We start from the raw sequence: 13,026 nt of genomic DNA, 5'->3' as shown, positions 1-13,026 counted from the left end.
TGTAGTCCAACAGTTTATTTTTTCTTTTGTTTCCCTTATCTTAGGAGACATACCTAGAAAAATGTTGCTACAGCTATGTCAGAAAAATTATCATGTAAGTTCTTTTCTAGGATTTTTATGGTTTCAAGTATAACATTTGTATTTAATTCGAGTTTATTTTGGTGTATGGTGTAATGAAGTGGTCCAGTTTCATTTTTATCCATGTAGCTGTCCTGTTTTTCTAGCACCATTTGCTCAAGAGACTTTTTCCAACTTTATATTTTTGCCTCCTTTGTCATAGATTAATTGACCATATAATCATTGGTGTATTTCTGGGCTCTCTGTCCTGCTGCATTGATCTATGTGTAAGTTTTTATGCCATACTGTTTTGATTACTATACTTTCATAGTATACCTTAAAATCTATAATTGTGATACTGCCAGCTTTATTTTTCAAGATTACTTTTGCTACTTGGGGTCTCTTGTGGTTTCATATAAATGTTAGTATTATTTGCTCTAAGTTTTGTGAAAAATGCTGTTAGTATTTTGATAGAGATTGCATTGAATCTGTAGATTGTCTGGAGTAATATGGACATTTTAACAATAATTCTTCCAATCCATTAGCATGGAATATCTTCCCATTTGTTTGTATTATATTCAATTTCTTTCCTCAATGTTTAATAGTTTTCAGAGTGCAGGTCTTTCACCACTTTGGCTAAGTTTATTTCTAGATCTTTTATTCTATTTGGTGCAATTGTAAACAGAATTGTTTTCTTAATTTCTCTTTCTGGTATTTTATTTAAAAAATTATTTTTAATGTTCATTTATTTTTTGAGAGACAGAGACAGAGCATGAGCTGGGAAAGGGACAGAGAGAGAGGGGGAGTCACAGATTCTGAAGCAGGCTCCAGGCTCTGAGCTGTCAGCACAGAGCCCGACACAGGGCTCAAACCCATGAACATGAGATCATGACCTGAGCCCAAGTCAGCCACCTGACTGACTGAGTCACCCAGGTGCCCCTCTGGTAGTTTGTTATTAGTGTATGGAAACACTACTGATTTCTGGGTATTTTGTATTCTGCAATTTTATTGAATTCATTTATTATTTCTAGTAGTTTTTCAGTGGAATCTTTCTATGTATAGTATCATGTTATCTGCAAATGAAGTTTTATTTCTTCTTTACTAATATGGATACCTTTAATTTCTTTTTGTCTGACTGCTGTGGCTAGAACTTCTATGTTGAATAAAAGTGTCTTGTTCCTGATCCTACAGGAAAAGCTCTTTTTCACCAGTAAGACGTTAGCTATATAAGATGTTTTTCGGGGCGCCTGGGTGGCGCAGTCGGTTAAGCGTCCGACTTCAGCCAGGTCACGATCTCGCGGTCCGTGAGTTCGAGCCCCGCGTCAGGCTCTGGGCTGATGGCTCAGAGCCTGGAGCCTGTTTCCGATTCTGTGTCTCCCTCTCTCTCTGCCCCTCCCCCGTTCATGCTCTGTCTCTCTCTGTCCGAAAAATAAATAAACGTTGAAAAAAAAAAAAAAGATGTTTTTCATATATGGCCTTTATTATGTTGAGATATGTTCCTTATACATCCACTTTGTTAAAAGCTTTTATCATGAATAGATGCTGAATTTTGTCAAATGCTTTACTGCATATTTTGAGATGATCATATGATTTTTGCAGATGTTGAACCTTCCTTGCACCCCCCAAATCAATCCCACTTTATTGTGGTGAATGACTCTTTTAATGTACTGTTGAATGCAGTTTGCTAATATTTGGTGGAAGAGAATGCAGTTTGCTAATATTTTGTAGAAGAGAATATTATTCATCCAAAAGGACATGTATATTTTTAAGATCTAGTTTTAGTTGCTATTACAAATGATATATTTGTTTTCTATTTCATTATTACTAATACTATAGGTATTTTTATAAAAGTTGAAATTATATCTATCAACATCTTACAGATTCCACTATTTTGTTTCTTCTTTTGAGCTTTCTATGTTGATAATGATATCCTCCACATATAGTAACAGTGTCGTTGCTTCCTTCATACACTTGTTCTTTTTTTTCCTCTTCTCTTGAGATCTTTGATTCTCTAGTAACATGATAAACAGCAGTGAGGGTTCAGGTATTCTTACCTCATTCTTAAAGGGAATGTGTGTCAAGTTTCTCCCAATATATGACATGGACAGTTAGGGGGTTAGTTTTTATCAAATTAAGACAGTTTCCTTCTTTTAAAAAAATATTCTGCTTTATTAAGGTTATATGCATGAAACAAAGTTCTCTAATTTTATGTGTATACTTATAAAAATAATGGCTTTATTGGGATATAGTTCACATATAAAAAGTGCACCTATTGAGAGAGTACAACTCAGTATTTTTAAGTATATTCACAGAATTGTATAAACATTGCACAAATTTAGAACATTTTCATCACTCCTCTCCAATAAAACCCATAACCAACAGCAGTCGCTCCCCTTAGATATGACCATTTTCCCCCCAAACCTCTAAAGCCCTGGCAACCACAGTGCCTATTCTGGACACTTCAATGAATGAAATCATACGGTATGTGGTCTTCTGTGATTGGTTTCTTTAATATAATGTTTTCAAAGTTTATTCATAGTATAGTATGTATCAGTACTTTATTCCTTTTTATTCCTTATATAGTTGTATGAATATACCACATTTTATTTATCCCTTCATCAACTAATGAATATTTGGGTTTTTTCCACTTTGAGCTATTATGAATAATGCCGCTATGGACATTTGTGTACATGTTCTTGTGTAAACATATTTTCAATTCTCTTGTTTTCAATTTCACCCAAGAGTAGAACTCCTAGTCACAGAGTAGCTCTATGTTTAACCCTTTGAGGAACCTCCAGACTGTTTTCCTGAAGCAGTTTACATTCTCACCAGCAGTCTATGAGGGTTTCAATTTCAGTATATGAAAGTAACAATTTTTGTTATTATCTTTTAGATTATAGTTATCCTAGAGGGTGTGAAGCAGCAGCTCATTGTGGTTTTGATTTGTATTTCACTAATGACTATGGTGTTGAGCATCTTTTCATGTGCTTATTAAGCATTTGTATATATCCTTTGGAGAAATATTTATTCAAATTCTTTCTCCCCTTAAAAATTAGATTATTTTGTTTATATTGTTGAATTGTATGAATTCTTAAGATAATCTAGGTACTAGAGTTCGTAAGATATATAATTTACAAGTATTTTTTTTTTAATTTTTTTTTCAATGTTTATTTATTTTTGGGACAGAGAGAGACAGAGCATGAACGGGGGAGGGGCAGAGACAGAGGGAGACACAGAATCGGAAACAGGCTCCAGGCTCTGAGCCATCAGCCCAGAGCCCGACACGGGGCTCCAACTCACGGACCGCGAGATCGTGACCTGGCTGAAGTCGGACGCCCAACCGACTGCGCCACCCAGGCGCCCCTATAATTTATAAGTATTTTTTCCCACTTTGTGGATTGTCTTTTCACTTCTTTGATATGTCTTTTGAAGTACAAAGTTTTTAATTTTGTTAAAATCTCATTTATCTTTTCTATTGTTTCAGTGCTTTCCTTGTACGTGCATAGAAACATGGAAAGCACAGAAATCATTGTCTAATCCAAGATCATGAAGATTTATAACTATGTTTTCTTTTATTTTTTTTATTTTTATTTTTTTTTTTAATTTTTTTTTCAACGTTTATTTATTTTTGGGACAGAGAGAGACAGAGCATGAACGGGGGAGGGGCAGAGAGAGAGAGAGACACAGAATCGGAAACAGGCTCCAGGCTCTGAGCCATCAGCCCAGAGCCCGACGCGGGGCCCGAACTCACGGACCGCGAGATCGTGACCTGGCTGAAGTCGGACGCTCAACCGACTGCGCCACCCAGGCGCCCCAACTATGTTTTCTTTTAAAAGTTACAGTCTTAGGTCTTACACCTAGGTCTTTGATCATATGAATTAATTTTTGTGTATGATGTGAGGTCAGGGGTCTATGTGTATAATTTGGTGAGGTTTTCAAATACATGAGGTAGGGTTAATACTACCACAGTTGTGATATAGAACATTTATTTTCACCACTCAAAATCTTTATGTTCATTTGAAGTCAATCCCTTCCTCCAACTTTGGTTCTTGGAAATCACTGCACTCCTTGAGATTTATCCAAAGGAGCCAAAAATTCTGTCCACACAAAAATCTGCTCACAGATGTTTATAGAGGCTTTATTCATAATTGCCAAACTGTGAAGCAACCAAAATGCCCTTGAGTAGGTGAATAAATAGTGGTACATTTAGGGGCACCTGGGTGGCTCAGTCGGTTAGGCATCTGACTTCGGCTCAGGTCATGATCTCATGGTCCGTGAATTCGAGCCCCATGTTGGGCTCTGTGCTGTCAGTTCGGAGCCTGGAGTCTGCTTCAGATTCTGTGTCTCCCTCTCTCTTTGCCCCTCCCCCACTCACTCTCCGTCTTTCTCTATCAAAAAATGAATAAACGTTAATTTTTTTTTAAAAAAATAGTGGTACATGTAGAAAATGAAATATTATACATGCACTAAAAAGATATGAACTATAAGCCATGGAAAGATATAGAAGAAGTTTAAATGCATATTATTAGGTGAAAAAAAAAATCTGTAAAGGCTGAATACTATATGATTCCAACTACACGAAAAACTGGAAAAGGCAAAACTATGGAGAAAGTAAAAAAATCAGTGGTTACCAGTGGTTGAGGGGAGAGAGGGATGAATAGGTAGAGCACAGAGGATTTTTAGATCAGTGAAACTATTCTATGATACCATAATGATCAATATAATCATCATACATTTTATTAAACCCACAGAATAGACAATACCAAGAGTGAACCCTAATATAAACTATGGACCTTGTGTGATAATCATATATCACATTGGTTCATCAGTTGCTATAAACGTACCATTATGGTGGGAGATGTTGATAATGGGAGAAGCTATGACGTGTGGGATCAGGGAGCATATAAGAAACCTCTGTATCTTCCTCTCAATTTTTCTTTGAATCTTAAACTTCTTGAAAAAAACATTAAATTTTGATAAAAGAAAACAATGTTCAATACAAAACAAACACCTCATAAATACAAACCATGAAAAAGGATAACACACACACACACACACACACACACACACACACACACACACACACTTTCCCTTTCAAGTAAGTACTTTCCGGATACAGTCCAATAATTCTATGTCAAAAATGAATCAGATTCTCCCGTGGAGAGAGAAGTGTGTGTTTTTTTGCTGTCTTAAGTCATGATTTAAAACAGCACAGAGAGGGGTGCCTGGGTGGCTCAGTCAGTTAAGCATCTGACTTTTGGTTTTGGCTCAGGCCACGTCTCACATTTTTTGAGTTCGAGCCCCACAATGAGCCCTATGTTGGGCTATGTGCTGAGCCTGCTTGGGATTGTTTCCCTCCCTCTATGCCCTTCCCCCACTTGCTATCTCTCTCTCAAAAATAAATAAAAAATAAACTTAAAAAAAAAATAACACAGAGAGCATATACAGCTCTAACTTACCCCAACTTGAAATAAACTAAGTATCGGCCATTTCACGGGGGAAAAAATCTAATTCTTCTGTAGTTCTTTCCCTTGTCACTTATGTATACAAAAATTATACTGTTAAACTGTTGAATTTACAATTCAAGCCCCGTATCGGGCTCTGTGCTAAAAGCTCAGAGCCTGGAGCCTGACTAAGATGCTGTGTCTCCCTCTCTCTCTCTGCCCCTCCCCCACTCACACTCTGTCTCTGTCTCTCAAAAATAAATAAAAAAGCATAAAAAAATTTTTATAAAGAGCTATTTTGTCCTGATATTGTAACCGATACCTCCTATCCTAAAGAATTTCAAGATTAATGCAAATGTTTATCTTCACAATAAATATATCAAAATTTTAAAGAATCATACAAGTGTATGTTATGCTTTTCAAATTGCTATTAATTTCTTTGTTGTCAAATTTCTTTAGTAGCATTTCAGAGTCTTTCATAATTCTCAGTGATACTAGTTCCTTAAGATTTCTCTCATTTCACATATTTTTCCTTGACTCAAACTTTTCCTTTCCGGTAAGAAAATAAATTCAAAAATTATTATATTTTACAAATGTTACATAAAGAATACCACTAAAAATTGCTTACAATGCCCTCTCTCTTAATTTTGGGGTCTTCTGAATTATTAGGAAAGTCATTGCCATTCCAGTGGGACTAAGAGTAGTTACATGTTGATAAAATATTTGATGAAATACAAACAGAGAGAAGTTAGATTTGTAAAAAGCCATTTTTTCTTCATCAAAATTTTTAAAAATTACTACTTTGTAACTGAACGAACTTAACTCTTCCAGTCTTTACAGTTCACCAAGAAATTCCAATCCACATCAGTGAACAAACAGATATTGGTCTGTTCCATTTTTTCTTACCCTGGTTACCATGATTCAACTATAGCACTAATCTTACTGAGATATTCATAACACAAAAATCTGAAACTTTCTTATTAACCCCCACAAATAAATGTGTTTTACTCTCCCAGCTTTAATGAAAAGATGACATATGTAACAACAATCTCTGTGTGTAAGAATAAATAAATTAGAAAAAAAAATCTCCTCTAATATTTCCAGTAGAACTGGTACTTTGGGAAAATGTGCTGTGTTTAGCATAATGTCACGTAGACACCCAGCATATGTGTATGTCTATGGGCATATAGTTTGAAAATCATGGAAACCACAGGGTGAAATACACAGTCCTCAAGTTGCCAATTAAAACACATCATGATGTGACTGCCACCTACCAACCCAGCTTTGCCTCTACTGCTTCTCTACCTGTATCCTATAATATAGACATATTGAACCGCTTGCTATTCATTACATCATCTGTCCCATTTCATACCTCTGTGCCTTTACATATACAATTCCTTCTGCTTTAAATGCCCTTATTCATTGTCTATCAGGGAAAATCTTATTCACCTTTCAAGTCTCAGCTCAAAGTATACTTTACAATGAAAATGTCCCTCATTTATTATTCCAAGCAAAAATAAGTATTTTCTACTCCCATTTTTCTTTATATGAAGTTCACATTATGCCAATTATCTCACTGCTTTAATAGCCATTGTTTTTAATAAAATATATTTTTTCACCATTATCCCCCATCACTTATCATCTAGCATGGTACATATTTATTAATGTATAAATATTTTCTGAGTGAGGTATTTTGGGTTCAATCATTTAAAAGACAGAAGAAAATACCTTCTAAACACTATCTTTTCTCTTTCTTTTTTTCTTTCTTTTTTGATGCAAAAAGGTAGTTTTATTAAAGCATGGGGACAGGATCTGTGGGCAGAAACAACTACACTAAACACTACACTTCTGAGGTTATATTTGTTTTTCCTTAGAGAGATAAGAATCGAGCTTATAAAACTTTATACAAAATGGATGTGAAAATTCTCATCCACATCCTGCAAGACCCCCTGAAGTCCCACAGCCTCTGTGACTGTTCCTCCTCACTGACCTCTCTCTTCTCTGAACTGTGAATACAGGAACCTCTAAAAGAGGTTCTCAATTTCCCATTGAGAAAAACCTGGCAGTCATTGGGTGACAGGATACATCCCTCAAAAGCTGCATCTTTACTTATTATTAAAATAAAACTCTCTTTCATAGGTTGGGGGAAAATGGGGATGAAAAGCTATTTCAAATGTTACATAAATTCAGTAATAATAGTTTTCCTCATCTGTCACATGGTCTGTCTTTTGTACTCTGTTGAAAGACATCAGAAGATGAAGTGGACCCTTGTAAGGACAGTCTGCAGAAGGCAGATATTTAAATGTGGGGAAAGGCAACCAGATACTATATATATATATATACACACACACACACACATATATATGCGCATATATATATATATATATATATATATATATATATGTATGTAAAAGTGTGTGTATGTCTGTATGTATGTAGGTATAATTTTTTCCCCAGTTTTCATATCCTTTGGTGGCATTATTTTTGGAACAAAACAGAAGTAATTTTGAAGGGTGACTCCACCATATATTTGCCTCTTAAGAATAAATAAGGTAAGGTTGATTTCTTTAAAACTCATTTTTCTCAACTCTAAAAATACTTTCCTTTCTCATCTCTAAGATACATACATTCATGTTCGTACACACACACACACACACACACACACACGATTTCTTCCTTGTGAACATACACAGTAGTCTAGATGCTCATTGTCTTAGAAATGTATACAGTAAGCTAAGAGAAATAATTTCACACTCCTGAAAAAAAGCACGTGACTGATTTACTTACTACGGACTGTAATGGGGAATGAGGCTAGAACCAATCATTTGTTCTTTCCATCTTCCCACCCCACGAGGCCTCTGTCTGAAGTGTATGAGCAGAGTACCAAAAGCACACTGGAAAACACTGAACTAGTCCAATGCCCTGTATTTCAGTGGAGAAAACAGCCTCACACAAGTGGCATGCATTGCCCAAAGTCACAGACAGCCAAAACTAGACCTGAAACTTCTGATTTCTATCATAATGCCCATTCCACTAAAGACCAAAGGATATTAAATCTGACTGCATGAGACTCTCCTGATGGGCTGAGCAACTCCCATTTGTCCCCCAGATCCACTCTACACTCCTACACCCTTTGTCTTCCTGGGTAGAGGAGAGCTGATCTTTATGGACGACTCCCTCAGCTTTTGGCTTCTAGCTGGGTTCAGGCAATGAAGAGCACCAGCAGTAGGTGGGGGGGGGGGGGGGGGGTGGCGGAGGAGAATGTGGTTGAAGTTCCTTCTGTGGCTGACTCCTGTGGGATTATCAAGAGTTAGCTGCATCCCTTGCCTGAAGGTCACTGCTCCTGTCAGGTGACCTTCTCTACTGGGCTCCTCTCTCTCTGGGTTCTGATGACTGCTTCTACCCTTTCCTCCTTGGGACTAAGGTGATAGCAGCACTCCACTGCTCCTAGGCCCAGGGTACTGTACTGTCACCTTTGGTTTCCCTCCACCCTGCTGGCACCTTTGTAAAGAGTAACTTTATTAAACTTTCTTCAGGTTACCCAATTTGAATGTGCCATTGATTTCCTGTTGGGACCATAAATGATATAGTGGAGACCTTTTAAGAACTACAGATGCCTAGGAGGCTTCCAAAGTATCCCCAGATGATTAGCTTATAGCTAGAACTGAAAACTTCTGCATTAAACCATCATGATAATTTTTGTTGTTGTTTAATCACTGGTGTACACATGTGCGTGTGCATGCACGCGCGCGCGCGCACACACACACACACACTCACATTCATGGTAAGAATGGGAAAGACTTCACCAAAAGTGAGGAAATATGAGATTCTGATGATCTATGGTTTTTGAAAACTATCAGTAAGGCTGATGAATGGATTGATAAATGTGCAAACACTTAGAATCCAGCAGCCTTGTAAACACATTCAAAATAATTTACTTTCATGCTGCTTCTTTCTTCTTCTTCTAACACCCAAATGTCAATTTTAATGGAAGCCACATCTCCACATATTGATTGGTTCATCTTGACTTTATTAAGGTTCAGTTTGGCTGCCCAGGAAGCTTTCCTAGTGTTTGAAACATTTATAAAAATGCATATTTGGGAGGGGCAGGTAGGGAGACAAAGTAGGTGGGGGCAAAGAAAAAAAAACCACATTCTGCCTAAAGTAAAACACAGTTTGTTGCCAAGATTTCATTAATTCAATAAATAAAAATACAAGTAAGCTCCAACTTCAACAAGCTCAAGTTTCCCTCCTAGCTGTGAAACCACAGCACCCCGATGGCTTCTAAATGTGTCAACACATGACCTTCCCATCCCAAACTCACCAGTGGGGAGAACATGATTTATGAGGGTGTCTGACCATCCCTGAAAGAGGTTTTAAATATTTTACTCTTATAATAAGTGTAGTTCCTTCATTCAGTGGTAAGCGATTGTGGGTTCTTAGAGAAAAAGGTTTCTGAGGGAAAAAAAAAAGACCCAAACTTGGATGAGATCTGCAAACAGCTCCAAGGCACCTTAAGGTGTGTGAGCTAACTTTTACTTGCCCTAAGTTGCCTAGTAAACGGTCTTTGTTTGGGAAGGTTAAGTTTCACCTCTGTTCCAAAAACTCAGAGCCAGACAGGGAAGGGAAAAAATGATGGTGTCTGTGGTGAGGCTGGCAATGCTGCCCGCTGGCTGGTTATTTGGAAAGGTTTTAGAAGATGTGTTATGAGGCATGGTAATGTGTGTCATTTTTCATGACTGAAGTCAAAGGATTTAGCAGGTTGAGTCTGAGGACTTGGATTTGGCAGTGGAAAATACCAAATACTGTGTGAGCTTTGCATCCCACTGCTGCCTGAGCTCTTCTACCATCTGAGACGAAGGAAGAGGACACTATTATTTGGACTGCCAAATGTAACAGAGTTAGAAGATGAGAAATTTGGCTCACTCAACTCTAAAGTCATTTTTATGTAGAAGAAAAGTGAGTTTTGGTTGGTAAAGGAGTCCCTCAGTTTAGAAGCTATTAATGGAGAGCAAGGAATGTTTTTAAAAGATTAAAATAGGTCAAAATGGTGGCATCTCCTCTTCTGAGGAAGAGGAAGTGACCCCAAAAGAAATACAACATGCAGTACTTTCCCTTGAAGTCTTCTTTTTGTTCTGGTTTCTTGGAAATTTGCATTAAAGGGGAACTAAGAATATACATAGCCAAGGATCCTTCTTTCCAAGTAATGGAAATTCACTGGAAATAGTGTAAGCCAAAAAAGCAACATTTCTCATAGGGACATAGGAGTATCTCATGGGAATCAACAGGCCAAAAGGTCAGTCTTAGGAGAGACAAGAACCAGGAACTAGAAAACTAGAAGAATCAAGACACCTAGCTGTCTGCCTCTCTGGTCTCCCGCTTTACATTTTCACTCCATTCTGCTTCTTTCATCTTGTCCTGAAAACTGGCTTTTCTCCTTGGTCCAAGGCAGAAGATGACCATTCCAAGATTGCAAATGAGCTATCCCTTAGAGAGCTATCCCTTATGTTTCAGACTTAAGTAATCTGCATGTTCTTTAACTCATTTAATCCTCCTAACATTTAAGGTTTGTCCCCACTTTACAGATAATAAAATTGAGGCAGAGAAATTAAGTGACTTGTCCAAATTCACATAACAAATGAGTAGTAGATATGGATTTCAAATCCAGAAAATCTAGCTCCAGGGTCCATGTTCTTAACCACAGCTATTTTGCTCCCTGAGTCCCAATGCCATTCCCCAGAAGACAGAATGTGGCTGGTACTTCTTAGATTGGGTTATGAATTCCTCCAATCAGCCCTAACCAGGGTGGTTGGCGGTGGATGGAGATCAGCAGGACCCCATGGTACAACATGAATTATAGGGCCCATTTCATAGCGCTGGTGAGGAATCAGTTTTCACAGACTGGGGGCTGGGGATTATTGAGATACCCCCAAAGTCTTCTATATTATTCCATAAAATTGGTCATGCTGTCTAAGCTAAGTCTTGGGATAGTGTGGTAATACAGGATTGAAGGCCATTAAAATTTGTGAAGTAGAGAGGATGTTACTAGACATGATTATTTGCAATGGGGCAACCCTATGTGTGGCTGGTTATTCTACTTTTTTCTAGAATTCTCTAAAGATAAAGATTTTTAAATTCCCCACACGGCAATTCAGCCAGACTCCTGGAGTCTAGGAGTTCTTCTCCCAGCTAACCTAAATGCCTCTAATTGCAGCTGAAACTGATTTGTCTTGCTTTCAGGGTAAAATGCACAAAAAGGAACATATGAGGATATTGTGAAGTAATTCTGGTTTTTTGGCTGAGTGTCACACTGACTTAATTAGAAACTTTTATCAAAAGACTAATAACAAACGCATTAAAAAATTCCTAGAATTATGTGTCTGGAAAGTTTCATTAATTTATGTTATATATGTGTATATATAAATAAGTACATAAGTGAGGAAAGCATTCCAAATCTGAGAGAACACTAGCTCCATAACAGAAAGGATGAGGAAGATAAAACTGTGAACTAAGAAATATGCATTTTTTTGGTACATATTTCTGACCCTCACCCCATAAATGCCCTACTGCATGAGGTACTGGCCCATGTGGAAATTTTGATTCACTCAACACTTTTCTAATACAAAATTCCATTGAAAGTATATAATATTCTACCACAGCAAATGAACTAAGTGAAAAGAAAAATCAAACAAGATATGCTCATTTTATTCTAAATTATCCAAAAATGTTTTCAGCTTATTCTCTCCTTCCCAAACTTGCTCAATTTTTGCTACTAATAATCTTTTAACTCTTCACATATCCCACATCTTTGAGCAACTCTCATCTGTGTTTTATTGAACTTAAATGTTTAACTGATGATGCCCCCACTCCCACCTTCCAACACATACACACACACCAATTCTTGTGTCTACTCCTTGCCACTTCCCCTATAATTTTGGTTTGGGTCTATACAACTCCAAGCTCAAGCTATAAAATAAGCAGCATCTCAATCACTCTAGGCCTTGTTTTCACTCTCAGAAAACAAAAAAGGCAGTCAGCTTCCACAGGTAGCATGTCCACCATGTTGGTTTTCTCTCTCTCTTTTTTTAAATCATGGCCTCTCATTACGTTACAGAGTCAAAGGAAGCTGCAACGCAGGGGCCCTCTGTGACCTCTAGAAAATTGCATATCATGGGGCACCTGGGTGGCTCAGTTGGTTGAGCGTCTGACTTCAGCTCAGGTCATGATCTCACGGTTCGTGAGCTTGAGCCCCACGTCAGGCTCTGTGCTGACAGCTGCGAGCCTGGAGCCTGCTTCAGATTCTGTCTCCCTCTTTCTCTGGCCCTCCCTGCTCATACTCTGTCTCTCTATCAAAAATAAAAATAAACATAAAAAGTATCAGAAAAGAAAAGAAAAGAAAATTGCATGTCATTTCATACCTCCACCTATGATGTCACTACAACTTTACTGAGCAACCTCCTCTCCCTTTCAATTCCTCTTCAGAATCCCATCTGACTTCTAAGTGATGTGGACCAGGGAAGGTTCA

The sequence above is a fragment of the Leopardus geoffroyi genome, chromosome A3, assembly GCF_018350155.1.
Source record: "Leopardus geoffroyi isolate Oge1 chromosome A3, O.geoffroyi_Oge1_pat1.0, whole genome shotgun sequence".
Lineage (NCBI taxonomy): Eukaryota > Metazoa > Chordata > Mammalia > Carnivora > Felidae > Leopardus > Leopardus geoffroyi.
Note: the sequence above shows the minus strand (reverse complement) of the source record.